A 14,717-nucleotide genomic window follows, 5' to 3' on the forward strand; every position below is an offset into this window, starting at 1 on the left:
GCCGGATCTCGGCTCACTGCAAGCTCCGCCTCCCAGGTTCACGCCATTCTCCTGCCTCAGCCTCCCGAGTAGCTGGGACTACAGGTGCCCGCCACCTCGCCTGGCTAGTTTTTTGTATTTTTTTTAGTAGAGACAGGGTTTCACTGTGTTAGCCAGGATGGTCTCGATTTCCTGACCTCATGATCCACCCGCCTCGGCCTCCCAAAGTGCTGGGATTATAGGCTTGAGCCACCGCACCAGGCCAGGAATTCTTAGTCAGTCTAGGAAATTCAGCTAGTCCTGTCTCTCAGAACCTCACACAAACCTGTGATAGTGAGAAAAATATTCAGAAGTCCCCTTTTCCCTTCTTCTAGGGGGAAGAAAGAGGCTAAGCTCCACTCCTGCTGGTCCCTCCCCTAGGGGAAGGGGAAGGACAGGGGAGAACAGCAGCGTAAGTGGCTAGCAGAGGCAAGGGAAAGACCAGCAGAGAGGAAAGAGAAACTGGGAGAGGAAGTCAGAGAGAGAGAAGTAGTAAAGAGAAAACAGTGTACCCTATTCCTTTAAAAGCCAGGGTAAATTTTGAACCTATAATTGATAATTGAAGGTTTTCTCCGTGACCCTTTAACACTCCAATACTGCCCGTACAGAAGCCAGATGAGTCACACCAGTTAGTGCAAGACCTTAGAGCTATTAATCAGATAGTCCAAACTACCCAACCTGTTGTTACGGTAATAGATTTAAAAGATGCCTTTTGGGCTTGTCCGTTAACAGAGGACAGCCAGGATCTATTTGAGAGTGAGAAGACCCTCACTCCAACCGAAAGTAGTAATACCAATAGTCTCAGCCCAAGGGTTTACGGAGTCTCCAAATTTATTTAGTCAAATATTTGAACAAGTCATTTAATTAGCAAAGGTAAATGGAAAATTGAGCTTGAACGGATTGAAAGCTCAATTCTTGCCTCTGCCAGAGACTAAACAAGAACTTAGAAAATTTTAGGATTAGTTGGAAGGTAGACTCTTATGCCCAAAAAACAAAACCCTTATACAAAAAGCTCACACAAGACGGGCCAAACCCCCTCATTTGGCAATTACCAGAAATCCAGCAGGTGGAAAGTTTAAAACATCTGTTAGTAACTGCCCCTGTCCTAGCTTTACCCTCCTTGAGCAACCATTCCACCTTTTTGTCAGTGTAAACAAGGACGTAGCCAGAAAGCACTGAGGCCACTGACAATACATTGCCTTCCTAATAAAAAATCCTTAACCCAGTAACCCGCGGATGGCCCAAATGTATTCAGTCTGTAGTGGCAACTGCTTTGCTAACAGAATAAAGTAGAAAAATAACTTTTAAAGGAAACCTCATTGTGAGCACACCTCACCAGCTCAAAACTATCCTAAGTCAAAAAAAAAAAAAAAAAAAAAAAGCAGAAAGATAGCTTACTAACTCAAGAACCTTGAAGTATGAGGCTATTCTGTTAGAAAAAAGATGACTTAACATTAACCACTGATAATTTCCTTAACCCAGCAGGGGATCTAAATCTTACTCTACAAAGGTCCAGACCTAGGAGGAACTCCCTTCGGGACAGGACAATAGATGGTTCCTCCGGGGTGATTGAGGGAAAAAGCTACAATGGGTATTCAGTAAGTGATAGGGACTCTTGTAGAAGTAGAGTTAGGAAAATTGCCTAATAATTGGTCTGCTCAAATGTGTAAGCTCTTTACTTTCAACCAAGCCTTAAAGTACTTACAGAATCAGGAAGGAGTCATCTATATCAATTCTAAGTTGATTTGGACTGAACAAGGTCTTATTAATAGCAAAGAATAATCAAAATCCCAAACTTACAAGGTTTTCAACAAAAGTAACGTTTGCTAAAAGTTAACAGTGTAACACATTAACTTCTAATTTTGTGGCTTTAGGCAGTCTAGTCCACAGACATGAAGGAAGTTCACTTTTCTAAAGAATGATTATCATCTTTGGGGGAAAAAAAAAAAGCGGAAACTTTATGTAAAAAGAATGTTATATGGTAAATTCTTGTCCTAAAATAAATTAACTGGTTGTTTAAAGAAAGGGATGTTTACAAGTCTGAAAATTGAGACATGTCGAAGAATTGTCTGTGATAGAAGTTGTAAAAGGGAATTTATGCAAGAAATGTTGTATAATTTAAAAGTAATTAGGCCTCCTGAATGTAAAATTATTGAACAGTTTATGTGCAAGATGTGTAAGGAAAGAAGGCACTAAGGACTATAAAGTCCACTGCTGATATCCCCACATTTAAAACAAAAGATCAGTTTCTCAGAAATTATATACTTGATTTATCTTCCACTTTCCTTTCCCTCAAAACTAAAAATCTTTTAGCACAGGTACCACCCCTAGAATTTCCGGCAAAGCAGCACTGGCCTGAGGATCACATTCTCATCAAAGGGTGGAAAGAAGGGAAACTCGAGCCAGCCTGGGAAGGACCCTACCTTGTGCTGCTAACCACTGAGACTGCTATTTGTACAATGGAAAAGGGATGGACACATCACACCTGAGTCAAGCAAATGCCATTATCATCAGAATCATGGGCCATTGTTCCTGGATCAAGCCCTACCAAATTAAAGCTAAGAAAAGCTTAGTCTATCTGTCTTTTCCTTTCCTTTCCTTACCCAGTGCTTTCATCCATTACTATTCCTACCACTAGCAACTCTAACCCCACTTTAGAGTGTTGCTATGGTTTAGGAGCAGAGGACACTGGAAAGGATCCTATAGGCTTCCTTAAGATGCACTTCGTTCTCTCTCCTCCACCTCCTACAACTGTCCCTTTCCCAAACCTATGAAATCAAACTATGCCTTGCCTCATGCCAAATTACAAAAGGTCTCAGTAATAGAAATAGGAGACCTAAGGCAAACCATAGCCATTGAAACAGGGTATAAAGGTGTAAATGCCTGGTTAGAATGGATTAAATATTCCATTCGCACTTTAAACAAAGGCAACTGTTATGCTTGTGCACATGGTAGGCCAGAGGCCCAGCTTGTCCTCTTTCCACTAGGATGGTCCTCAGATCAAGTGGACATGGAGTGCATGGTAGCTCTTTTCCAAGATTCTACTACCTGGAATAACGAATTGTGCCAAGCTTTTTCTCTGCTATTTCCCCTGAAGTTCAACACCCTGCGGGTCAGCCCCCAAGGACCATCCGGCCTCCATCTTCCAAAACCAATTTTACTTCATGTCTCCAACAACAAGGGGAAATATTTGGCATTCTTTGGAGACTTAACAGGATGAAGTCAAGCACTTCCAAGAGCTGACCCATCAGTCTGCCCTTATTCATCCCTGAGTTGATGTAAGGTGGTATTATGGAGAACCTTTACTGGACACTCTGCCAAATAGTTAGGGCAGTACTTATGCTCTAGTTCAATTGACTGTCACTTTTACTCTGGCATTTCATCAACAAGAAAAAGAAGAAAAAAGAAAAAAAAATGTGGCCTCAATTCTTACCTTTTTAACAACTATAAATCTACTCCTTCTTCTTAGGTTATGTTGTACCCATACATCCAGGAGTTAATCAAAACAACTAAGCCAAGACATGTTACGCAAGTTTGAAGAGGAAAACTATAAAGTAAAAGAGGAGGGAATTGTAGAAAGTAAAAAGTTTCCTCTTCAAAGTTTCCCTTCTTGTTAAACAATAAATCATAAGTGTTAAAAATAATAAAGACTAACTTTCTCCAAGCCTCCTTGCTTTGTGCTAATAACTCTTTGTTAAGCCCTATCCAGTATAACTGTTGGACATGCTCACAGGCACATTCCAGCTCATAGCTTATGCCCCTTCCTTATTTGGAAATGTTATTGCTTCCTTAAACCTTTTGTAAGCAACTTCCTATCCTTTGTTCTTCCCTGCACTTACCTATTTAGGAAAGTTTTAGACTACTAGCAAATCAGATATCGGTTTAAGACTGTGAGGTCCCACTCCAGCCAATGGATGCAGGACAGAGCAGTAAAGATGACCCAAATTCATAAGGGATAAATATGTCTGCTTTTCCTTTGTTCAGGTGTGCTCTCACCATTGTTCCATCTGTGACTGAGCACCCTTTTTGCAGAAAGTAAAGATTGCCTTGCTGAGAAATATTTTGTCTCCGTGCTGGCTATTCTTCATGGCACTGATTATTTATTTCTAACAATTTTGGTATTTCTAACAATTTTGGTACTTCTAAGAGTTTTTAAAATCATTGACCAATGAAACTAAACAGTGCTGTGGATGGGCCATCTTTTTTTGCCAGGTGTGATTCTGTGAAATATTATTTGGTCCCCTTTCCTAGCATACAACTCCTAAAATCCTTGGAATCTCCAAAGTACTGTCTTTTTGTATGCTAGTGTTGACTGATAGCTTTAGGGAAAGACCAAGGCATGATTAGAGGGTTGGGCTCTCAGCCACACCCCCCCAATCTCCTGGGAGCAGGCAGGGCTGAAGGTCAAGTTGACCACCAATGGCTAATGGTTTAATCAATCATGCCTATGTAATGAAGCCTTCTTAGAAACCCAAGAGGAACATGGAGGCTCCTGGAGAGTGGCTCACTGGGAGACCATGGCAGCTCCGAGCTCCTTCCCTCACACCTCGCTTTGCTACAGGAGCTAAAAATAAATTATTTAGGCAGTTAGTGAGGGTAATAGAGCCCTTGGTAAGGCTTCCTTTTTAACAAAAAGCAGACCCTAAATCATTTCTTTTCTAACAAAAAGCAGCCTAAAAAATAAAGCTGCAGACATAGAAAAGCAAGCTAGAAGCTTGCACGGGTAAATGCCAGCAGCTGTGCAAGTAAGAAAAGGCCACCTGGTGGCCAGGCATGTTCAACATGGAGGCTTCATCTTCCCTTTTCTTTGTCAACCACATGTACAGTAAGGAACAGACAACATTGTGTTGACCAGGTAGAGAGCCCATAGCCATAATAAAGATTAGGGTGGGGTGGCCAACTTCTTCATGTAAATGGCACACCTGGTCTGACCAATCTTTTGGGCCCTACATAAATCAGACACCGCCTCCTTAAGCTTATCTATAAAACCCTGTGCATTTCACCACAAAGCCAGAAGATCCACATGGGAGCCCCTCTCTCTCTGCAGGGGAAAGAGCTTTTCTCTTTCTCTCTATTAAACCTCCACTCTTAAACTCACTCCTGTGTGTCCACATCCTTCATTCCCTTGGCGTGAGGCAGTGAAGCTCAGATATCACCCCAGACAACAACGCCGCTTCAACCCTACACATCTCTTCATCTGCATCCGTTGTGATGTCATTTATAGTAAACTGGTAAACGTTAAGTGTTTTACTGAGTTCTGTGAGCTGCTCTAGCAAATAATCAAACCCAAAGAGGGGATGCAGGAACCCCAACTTGAAGCCAGTCAGTCAGCAGCTGCAGAAGCTGGGACTTACGACTGGTGTCTGAACTAGGGGGCAGGGGCATTCTTAGAGACTGAGCCCTCATCTTGTGGGATCTGATGCCATCTCTAGGTAAATAGTGTCAGAATTGAATCAGAGGATACCTGACTGGTTTCTGCTGCCAAATTGATTGCTCACTTGGTGATGGGGATGACATTTGGTCACAGAAGTCCATCTGTGTTGATGATTGTTGTGGTGTGAGGGCAAGAGACACCACCAGGCCAAAAGCATGCAATCCCCACCCACACGGTCCCCTGGAAAGGTTGAATGTGTTGTGTTTCCCCATATGGCCTTGGGTCAGGGATTAGGGGGTCACACAAACCTTCCCCACCCACAAGCTCCACCCCTTCAGCCCGGTTTCACCCACTTGGTGACTCTGGACAACTCTGGCCCTCTCTGAGTCTCAGTGTCTTCATTTGTAAAATGGAGATTACACCCACTGCATAAACTCAGTGTGTGAGGATGAGGCAAGATTCCGCATGGAGAGCATTTGCCACTGTGCCTGACACACATCAGAGATGGCAAGGAAACTGTGAGCCACTTGCACACACCAAAACCCCAGTAAAAAGTAGCCCCAGACAACCAGCCTGGTTATGTCTGAAACCTCCCAGCTGCAGCTTCCACACCTGCCTGGCTCTGCACCTCCTGATCCACTCCTGGGTCTCTTTGATTCCAGCCCCCTGCTTTCCCCTCTTTCCCAGGCCCACACTTGATCCTGGGACTCCACTACAGATTCAGCTTCTCTGGTTTTACCTCTGTCCTCCAGATCCATCTAGAGGTACCTGACTCATCCCTCCAACGTATCCGGAATGAGCTTTGCTGTCTCAAGTCTAGGTTCTGGGGGGCCCAGGCTGAAGCACCCATCAGTTGGGGAGACACTTGTGCAATTGAAAACTGATTAAAAATTTGCTGTGGAGCTCTGCTCATAGGGCCCTTCTTGGGGTCCCACCAGTGACCAAATTCTATGGCCTTAGAATCTTCACAGGCACTGTTTCCTGGCCTATTTCATCTGACTAAATTCTACTCATCCAGTAAACCCCAGCTTAAATGTCCCTTCCTCAGAGAAACCTTCCTTGACTGATAATTAGAAACCAGTCCTCCCTTGCTATATTCTCAGGAAAACTCTATGCATGTTTCTTTCATTGCATGTATTATAATTTGTACTTAGTATACTTGAGTGACGATTTGTTCAATATTTTTCTTCCCTTATATTTATTAAGATACACATATAAGAAAAACTCCAAAAGACAAAACAAGTTTATTTCTCTCTCACATGAAACTTTCGTTTTGCCATTCCCCATGTGTCACCTTATTTATAATGTCTGAAAGAGCTCACCTCAATGTCCTCATTCCTGCCAGTGGAAGGGATGGGGGTGAGGGGGTATGGGGAGGGTAGTCAGACCCTTTTCCCTTAAGGGCTGGAGCCAAAAGTTGCCTTTGTCACTTTCACTCAAATCCAATTGGTCCAAACCCAGCCACAAGACCACATGCAGCTGAAAAGTTGGCTGGGAAATGTAGCCTTTATTCTGGGCATCTATTTACCCGGCTGCCAACCAGAGAATCTATTAGAGCAGAAGGATAAGCAGATGTCAGGAGACAGCTCATGGACCTCTGCCTACTACACCCTGATTGTAAAAAACCTGACTGTGGGGACCCCACTTCTTTCTGTCAAGACTTTACCTGTACTCAGTCTCAACCCCAGTGCTTCATCCAGATGAGAGCTGGGGTGCCTTGGGGTAGATGACAGTGGAAACTTAGAGAAGTGGACAGGCTTAGGATCCAAGTTGGAGGTGGGACTTTCAGATAGATAAAAGTGTTACAGGAGATAGAAAGAAATTATTTAGGCAGATAGTGAGGGTCAAAGAGTCCTTGGCAAGGTTTCCCTTTGAACAAAAGCAGCCCCCAAAATTATTTTTTTCTAACAAAGAGCAGCCTGAAAAATTGAGCTGCAAACATAGATAAGCTACATGGACGCTTACATGGGTGAGTGCTGGCAGCTGTGCCAATAGAAAAGGGCTACCTGGGTGCCAGGCATGTCCAATATGGAGGCTCCATCTTCCCTTTACTTTGTTACCACGTGTACAGTAAAGAAACAAGCAACACAGCACCTGTCAGGCAAAGAATCCATCTGCATAGTAAAAAATTAGGGTGAGGACAGCCAAAAATCCATGATCTCTGCAAATGGCACACCTACCCCTAACCAGCTCATCTATAAAACCCCCTGCATTTCACCGTGGAAGCAGAAACTTGTTTGGGACCCCTCTCTCTGCAGGAGGAAGCTCTTCTCTTTCTTTTGCCTGTTAAACCTCTGTTTTTAACCTCACTCTTTGTGTGTCTTCATCCTTGATTTCCTTGAGCATGAGACAATGAACCTCAGGTATCACCCCAGACAATGAGGCTGCTTCATAAGCACAAGTACCTGTGGAGGACAATAGAAAGGCACCCTCTTGTATTATTATTTGCTTTTTCAAGCATGTATTCCTTAATTACCCAACAAAACTCTAAGCTGCTCAAGCTGGAAATCAAGGTAGAATATAAACATGGGTCCCAATCTCATTTCTACCTTTTAACTAGTTGTAGGAACTTGAGCCTCAGTCTTTTCATCTGTAAATTGGGGATTAATATACCACATTGTGGGATGAAATGGGCTAATTCTGACATAAATATAAATGCTGAGCACAGTGCCTGACATATATTAGATACTCAATACATAAATTGGAGCCTCTACTGCTGCATAGCCCCTCACCCATCCCAGATCCTAGTGCAGGGAGTATCAATCACTGTTTGTCGATGGCAGGATATGCAGGTATATGGGGTAATCGTTATGCTCTGAACAAAGCCATCCAACATTTTCTCCAGAAGGACTGGTGTCTGCTGGATCCCCACTGGACTTCAGGTTCATAGTGATGCCTTCTTAACATGCTCCTCTTTCCCAGGAAACAGCTTCTTCCTGGATTGGACCCTCTGAGTTCTGTGGAGACACCCATGACTCATTATCATCGACCCAGCACCCATGCTCAGTTCAAATGTTACGTCTTTTCTTAAGCCTTCCCTGGCCTTCTTCCCACTTGCTCCTGCCCAGGAAGACCTAGAAGAACCAGTCACTTCCTATATACTCTTCCTGCTCCCTGCTCTTGTATCTATTTGAGCATTTACCTCACTGGTGACAGGGGAAGATCTGGGGCTGGTTCCATTTGGTATCAACCGAGTGCAGCCTGTGAGGCTCTTCCTTCCACCCTTTAATTACTCAGGGACTCGGGCCAGGTTCAAAGCAAGGTTCTCCTGCCTGCAAGCCTCCCCAGTAGCTGGGATTGAGCAGGTGCATTCCACGCACGCATCAGCTACCATTTTTGCTATTTTTCAGTAGAGAAGCATGCTGGTTTCACCACATTAGGCCAGATGCTAAGGTCTTGAACATCCTGCACCTTGTAGATCCACCCACCATCAGCCTCCCAAAGTTCATGGGATTACAGGTGTGGAAATGGCCACCACGCCTGGCCAGGGACAACAAACTTTTAACAAGACACTTGAAAACTTTTTCTCTAATTCTTCTATATCATCCCTTCACTGAGGCACAGGGGCAACTTGTTCAGTTATCTGAATGAGGAAGGAGTCACAGGCAGCAAGAAGCATGAGTGGGTGCTTGGGGGAAATTTCAGTTAAGAGTTTGAAGATCAACTGCATTACACTGTCATGTGAATGTTTACTCTCATCTTACTCTGCAACTGACAGCTCCTTGCAAGCTGAAACTGCACTAGCACTATTATCTTTACATGCAAGACCTCTTTGGGACATGTTTTTTGAAACACCACATCAATAGACCATAAATGTGAATGAACTTCCTTTGTTAGAAAATCATCATAACTTCATTAGTTTCTCCGGGTTCAAAGTTAAAAAAAAGAAAGAAAGAAAGAAAATGATCGTAACTTCCATTTGTAAGCACTTTACAGATTTGTCTTCATGACTTTATTTAATCCTCAAAACAATCCTGCTAAGGAAAGATAGGCATTACTAATTCTTACTTTATGTAGGGCTGAGGCTGAGATCGAGGTCTGCTTGCTTCATAGCCCATGTTCTTTCCATTAGGAGGAAGAACAGGAAAAAGAGGTGGGAAGGGTATGTTACCATAATCAGAATCCTGGATTCCCCGATAGCATCTTCGGCCAAACTTGGAAGTCAAGTCCCTTATTTCAGGGTCACATGGAAGCCTAGGGTGGGTGAATAATCTGAGAAAGTATGCTAATGCTGGATAATGCCTCACTTGGTCACAGTGGCTAATAGGAGACTTCAGTGCTTTAGCAAAGAGTTCTGCAACATTTTTGTCCCCTCACATTGGTGAAAATTACTGAGGCTCTAAAAGAGCTTTTGTTTACACGGGTCATACAGATCGATCTTTGCAGTAGTAGAAATTAGAATGGAGGAAATTTTTTCAACTTTTATATTATGGAGTACATACGCAGGTTTGTTACATAGGTATATTGCATGAGGTACCTATGCATGATGCTGAGGTTTGAAGTAGAAATGAATTTGTCACCCAGGTAGTGAGCATTGTACCCAATAAGTAGCTTTTTTCAATCCTTACTGCCTCCCTCTGTCTCGCCTTGAATTCCCCAGTGTCTGTTGTTTCCTTTTTTTTTTTTTTTTTTTTTTTTTTTGAGAAGGAGTCTTGCTCTGTCACCCAGGCTAGAATGCAGTGGCACGATCTCAACTCACTGCAACCTCAGCCTCCCGGGTTCAAGCAATTCTCGTGCCTCAGCCTCCCGAGTACCTGGGATTATAGGCACCCACCATCACACCAGGTTAATTTTTTGTATTTTCCGTAGAGATGGGGTTTCATCATCTTGGCCAGGCTGGTCTTGAAGTCCTGACCTGTGATCCACCCACCTCGGCCTCCCAATGTGTTGGGATTACAGGTGTGAGCCACCGCACCTGGTCTGGAAGCATATGTATTTATGCAGTAGCAAAAAAAAATCACATGTATGAATATGACCACTGATATCCTCAGAAACATCTTTAAGTATTGGAAAGCTATCAAGTGTATAGTGGCAAATAAAATTTTTTTCTCAAAAATTCTAATTTTCACTTGAAAGCTCAAATGTTGTCATTGGTGACAGTCAGTGGCGTTCCTTGATGTGACAGGCTCACTTTGTTCATTTGTTAAGAAAATGCCTGCCAAATACCCAAACCTAAATAAATATTGTTTGTCAGCCCTTATCTCAAGTAAAACTTGTATTGCATGCAAAAAAAAAAAAAAGAGGAATAGTTCCGCTTGCAACTTAAATAATTGGAGAAGTACTTGTTCCTCAAGACAACCATTTTATTTTGGTATGCAGCAGAAATACTTTTTGTGGACTTCCCATTTATTAAGAAATCAGTGTGAAACTGGCTATTATCTCTCATGTGAGTGATTGAGGGGATGAAGAATCAGTGCTACTGCCTCAATTCACGCTAAGGCAGTTTTTTTACCTGTCTTTACTTTGGCATCATAAGTGAAAATGGAGAATTTTCACTTATGGAGAAAAGGCAATGTTTTTGCATTATTGGGGAAATAGCTTTGACCTTGAGGACCCTCTGAAAAGGTCTTCGGGATCCCTAGGGGCCCGTGGATCATCTTTTGAGAACCATTGACCTCACGAAATAACTGGTGGCGGAATTCAAGATTCAGCTGGTAGAGAAGAACGATCATTCCTCTCCGTATCAGGAGATTTATGTTCAGTCCCATTCCTTCTCTGGCCTCAGTTGTATCTTCTGTAAAAGGGGATAATAATATGTCCTCCCTACAGAGCTGTTGTAAGAAGTCAGTCATGACAATGTAGTGAAAACATGTGATTGTGGATAAAGCTCTGAGTGAATCAAAGGACTAGACAATTTATTCAGGGTCCGTGAGTATTGTGGGGGAGGAAGAAACCTAAGCCTCCCGTCATATTGCCAAGAGGACCATCTGCTCTGCCCATGTAACTGAAGCTAGAAGGGGAAGGAGTTGCTACCCATAGTGCCCTCTCCAGAGACCAGAAATAACCTTGAAGCCTTCTCCCTCTCCCATTCCTTTGCCCTTAGTGACCCCTCAGTTCTGCCCAGATACCCTACATTGCTTTAGTCAATTGACTCTTCCCCTTTCCAAGACAAACACAGGAGAAAATCTAGCTCCAGGGCTAGGCAAAGTGTTCCTACACTTGACACAAAAAGCACAATCCATAAAAGGTGAAATTAATCAATTAGACCTCATCAAAATTAAAAGCTTTTGCTCAGCAGAAGCCCTGTTAAGATGAAAAGGCAAGCTAGTCACAGACTGGGAGAAAATATTTGCAAGCCACACATCTGACTAAGGACTTGTGTCTAGAATATATAAAAAATTCTCAAAAGTGAACAGTGAAAAAACTGTTTAGAAAATAAAACATAGAAAATGAGCAGAAGAGCGCTAGGCGAGCACTGCAGACTGAGTTGCCACAGTCCGCCATGAAGGCCTGGGGTCTGGCTGCCGCCTGCTCCTAGCTATAGCGCCATGAATGCCTGCAGAGCTTGCCCTGCCTCCTGCCCCATGCAGTGGGACTTCCCTGGCCTTGGATCTGACCTGTGTGGGCCTGCCAGCTATATGTGGCAGGTGAAATGCACTGGTTTAGAACTTCTGATGTCTCTTAAGCCACTTTAGCCAACGTAGCCCCAGTATTTACTGCAACAAAATTTGACAAATAGGGAAATGTTACTTCTTTTGAAAGGAAGAAAATGGACTTACACCAAGAGTTAAGTCTTCAAGACAGAGATTTGAGATTTCAGCATGTAATGAGTATCACAACCAAAAACAATAGGTTTATCATGACAATGGAGTATTTGAAAGCTGTGATAACTCCAGAGTGTCTCCTGATATTAGATGATGGTAACAAACTCAGAGCAATGGCTGTTCCGGGAACTCCCTTCACAGTTGTCCGGAGAGGGTCAACCTGTTACATACCCTTTACCTTTTGAGTTTAGTGCCATGGAAACACCCTGCAATACCGGATCAACACACTTTAGAGGAAACGTAACGTTTTGCAGACACTGATCCTTGAGACCTTAGAAGCTTTGGTGGACTCCAAACATTCTTCTGTGGACAGAAGCAAACTGCATATGTTACTACAGAATGACAAAAGTCTATCAGAGTTAGAAACAGATATTAAATTTTTCCAAGACTCAATTTTGGAGATCCTGGATGAGGAAAAGTTACTGGAAGAGCTCTGTCTATCAAAATGAGTGCCCCACGTGTCTTTGAAAAGAGCAGCCCTGGGATTCACCATGCAGAATGTAAGGGTAGCCGAGAGAAAAGACGAGAGACAGACCCAAGGTCAGGCGAGGAAGTTTATTAACCTGCCGGGCTGCCCAGCCACAGTCAGAAGAGGCAGCCCTGAGCTTACAAAATGAGGGTTTTATACGGGGGAGAGAGACCCTGGGGTTATTCGTCGGTTAACTTTACCAAATATCATCTCATGACCGGCTTACAATATATTATCTTGTGAAAATGGGAATTTACAAGAGAGTGTTACTTAGGTTTGTCCACGTTTCTTGTGACCTCTCCCATGCCACCCAGAGGGCTGTAAGCAAGTCTGGTGGCCCTGCTGGAGCGCCTAGATAAGGATTCAGGAATGCAGCTGCAGAGTATTCAGGGTAAGGGTCAGCTGCATCTTGCAGGGCGAGTCCTGGGGCAGCTTGTCCCTAACACAGAAGAGATGGACCTGCTGTTGGAAAACTACTACCTCTTGGCAGACGATCTCTCCAATGCAGTTTGGGAGCTTAGGGTACTGATTGATGATTCACGTAGTATTATTTTCATCAATCTGGACAGCCACCGTAATGTGATGATGAGATTGAATCTACTGCTAACCGTGGGAATCTTCTCTCTTTCACTCTTTGGACTAATGGGAGTTGCTTTTGGAATGATTTTGGAATCCTCCTTGAAGAAGACTCTAGAGTGTTTTGGATGATTACGGGAATTAGGTTCATGGGAAGTGGCTTCATCTGGAGGCGCCTACTTTCATTCCTTGGACGGCACCTGGAAACTCCATTGCCTCCTATGATGGCCTTTTTACCGAACAAGATCCTTCTGGCAGATAGAAGCACGGAATTGAAAAACAGCCTCAGACTAGATGGACCTCGATCAGGCCGAAGCATCCTCACAAACCATTAGGAACAATCCCATGGATACTGACATTTTGTTATGGTAGTCACAGGAAACTTCTGATACTCTTTTATTATTTTCTTGGTAAGAGTCACACACTTGAAAAAAATTAATGTCCGATGACAAAAATATTTTGGCAGTCACAATACTAGAACGTGATTGCATTTCCAGAATTCTGAGTTAAAGAAACAGAATGTTTGCTTTGTAAAAGGTCAAAATTCTATTTCCTACAACTTTAAATGCTATTACTGTAGACATAAGTTGAGGCAACACAAGAACAGACAGCTGTGTACATTTTATTTAATTTATACGTATCAAGAAAAGTGCAATTTTGTGCTGAATGACGCCTAGGAACTTGCCAAAGCCATAGGTAGCCACAGTTTTTTGTCAGTATAGGAAATTACGTTAATGTGAATTTCCTGATTCTCAGGTAACTAAAAAGCTAGCATTTTATGTATTAACCTTAAAACAAACTCTAGAAGTTTGTGGTTTAAAAACTAAACTTTGACATAACCTTATTTTATTGTATTTGCACCCCTTTTTAATATAAAGTGAATAAAAAGAAAATGAGCAGAAGACATGAGCAAACATTTCACTGCAGAAGATGTACAGATGGTAAATATGCACAAAAAAAGATGTTTACCATCATTATGTTAGGAGAATACAATTTAAAACTGCAAAGAGATATCCTGGGTATACTGTACTACACACAGTTTGGCAAGATGTTACCACTGGGAGAAAATGAGTAAAAGGTACACAGGTTTTCTCTGCACTATTTCTTACAATTATACATGGATATTTAATTGTCTTGAAAGAAATAGTATCTTTTTAATAAATTCAGTAAATAAATAACACCGCAGCCCTGCTCCAAATTTTCACGTTTTTCCCATCACACTTGGAATAAATCCCAAGTACTGATCATATCTTAGAAGTCCAATAGGCTCTGGCCTTTGCCTCTGATTTCATCTCAGATGACTCTCCTCCACACATACTCCTTTCTCAGCACACTGGCTTTCTTACGATTTCTTGAATATCCAAGCTTATTCCTACCTGATCAGGGCCTTCGAATTTTAAGTTTCTTCTACTGGGAACCCTCTTTTCCCAGGTCTTTGCATGGTTTTCCTTCATCACTCTGGTCTTTGTATATTTGTGTATTGCCTGCCTCTCTAAGTGGACTGTAGGCTCAATGT

At 42.7% G+C, this 14,717-nt stretch overlaps 2 pseudogenes; both read left to right on the forward strand.

Annotated features, from left to right (window-relative positions):
- Nucleotides 1-11,948: 11,948 nt before the first annotated feature.
- On the forward strand, nucleotides 11,949-12,797 carry LOC100997133 (annotated as a pseudogene).
- On the forward strand, nucleotides 12,797-13,868 carry LOC116276405 (annotated as a pseudogene).
- Nucleotides 13,869-14,717: the final 849 nt, after the last annotated feature.

This window comes from Papio anubis, chromosome 8 (assembly GCF_008728515.1).
Source record: "Papio anubis isolate 15944 chromosome 8, Panubis1.0, whole genome shotgun sequence".
In the NCBI taxonomy this organism is placed as follows: Eukaryota; Metazoa; Chordata; class Mammalia; order Primates; family Cercopithecidae; genus Papio; species Papio anubis.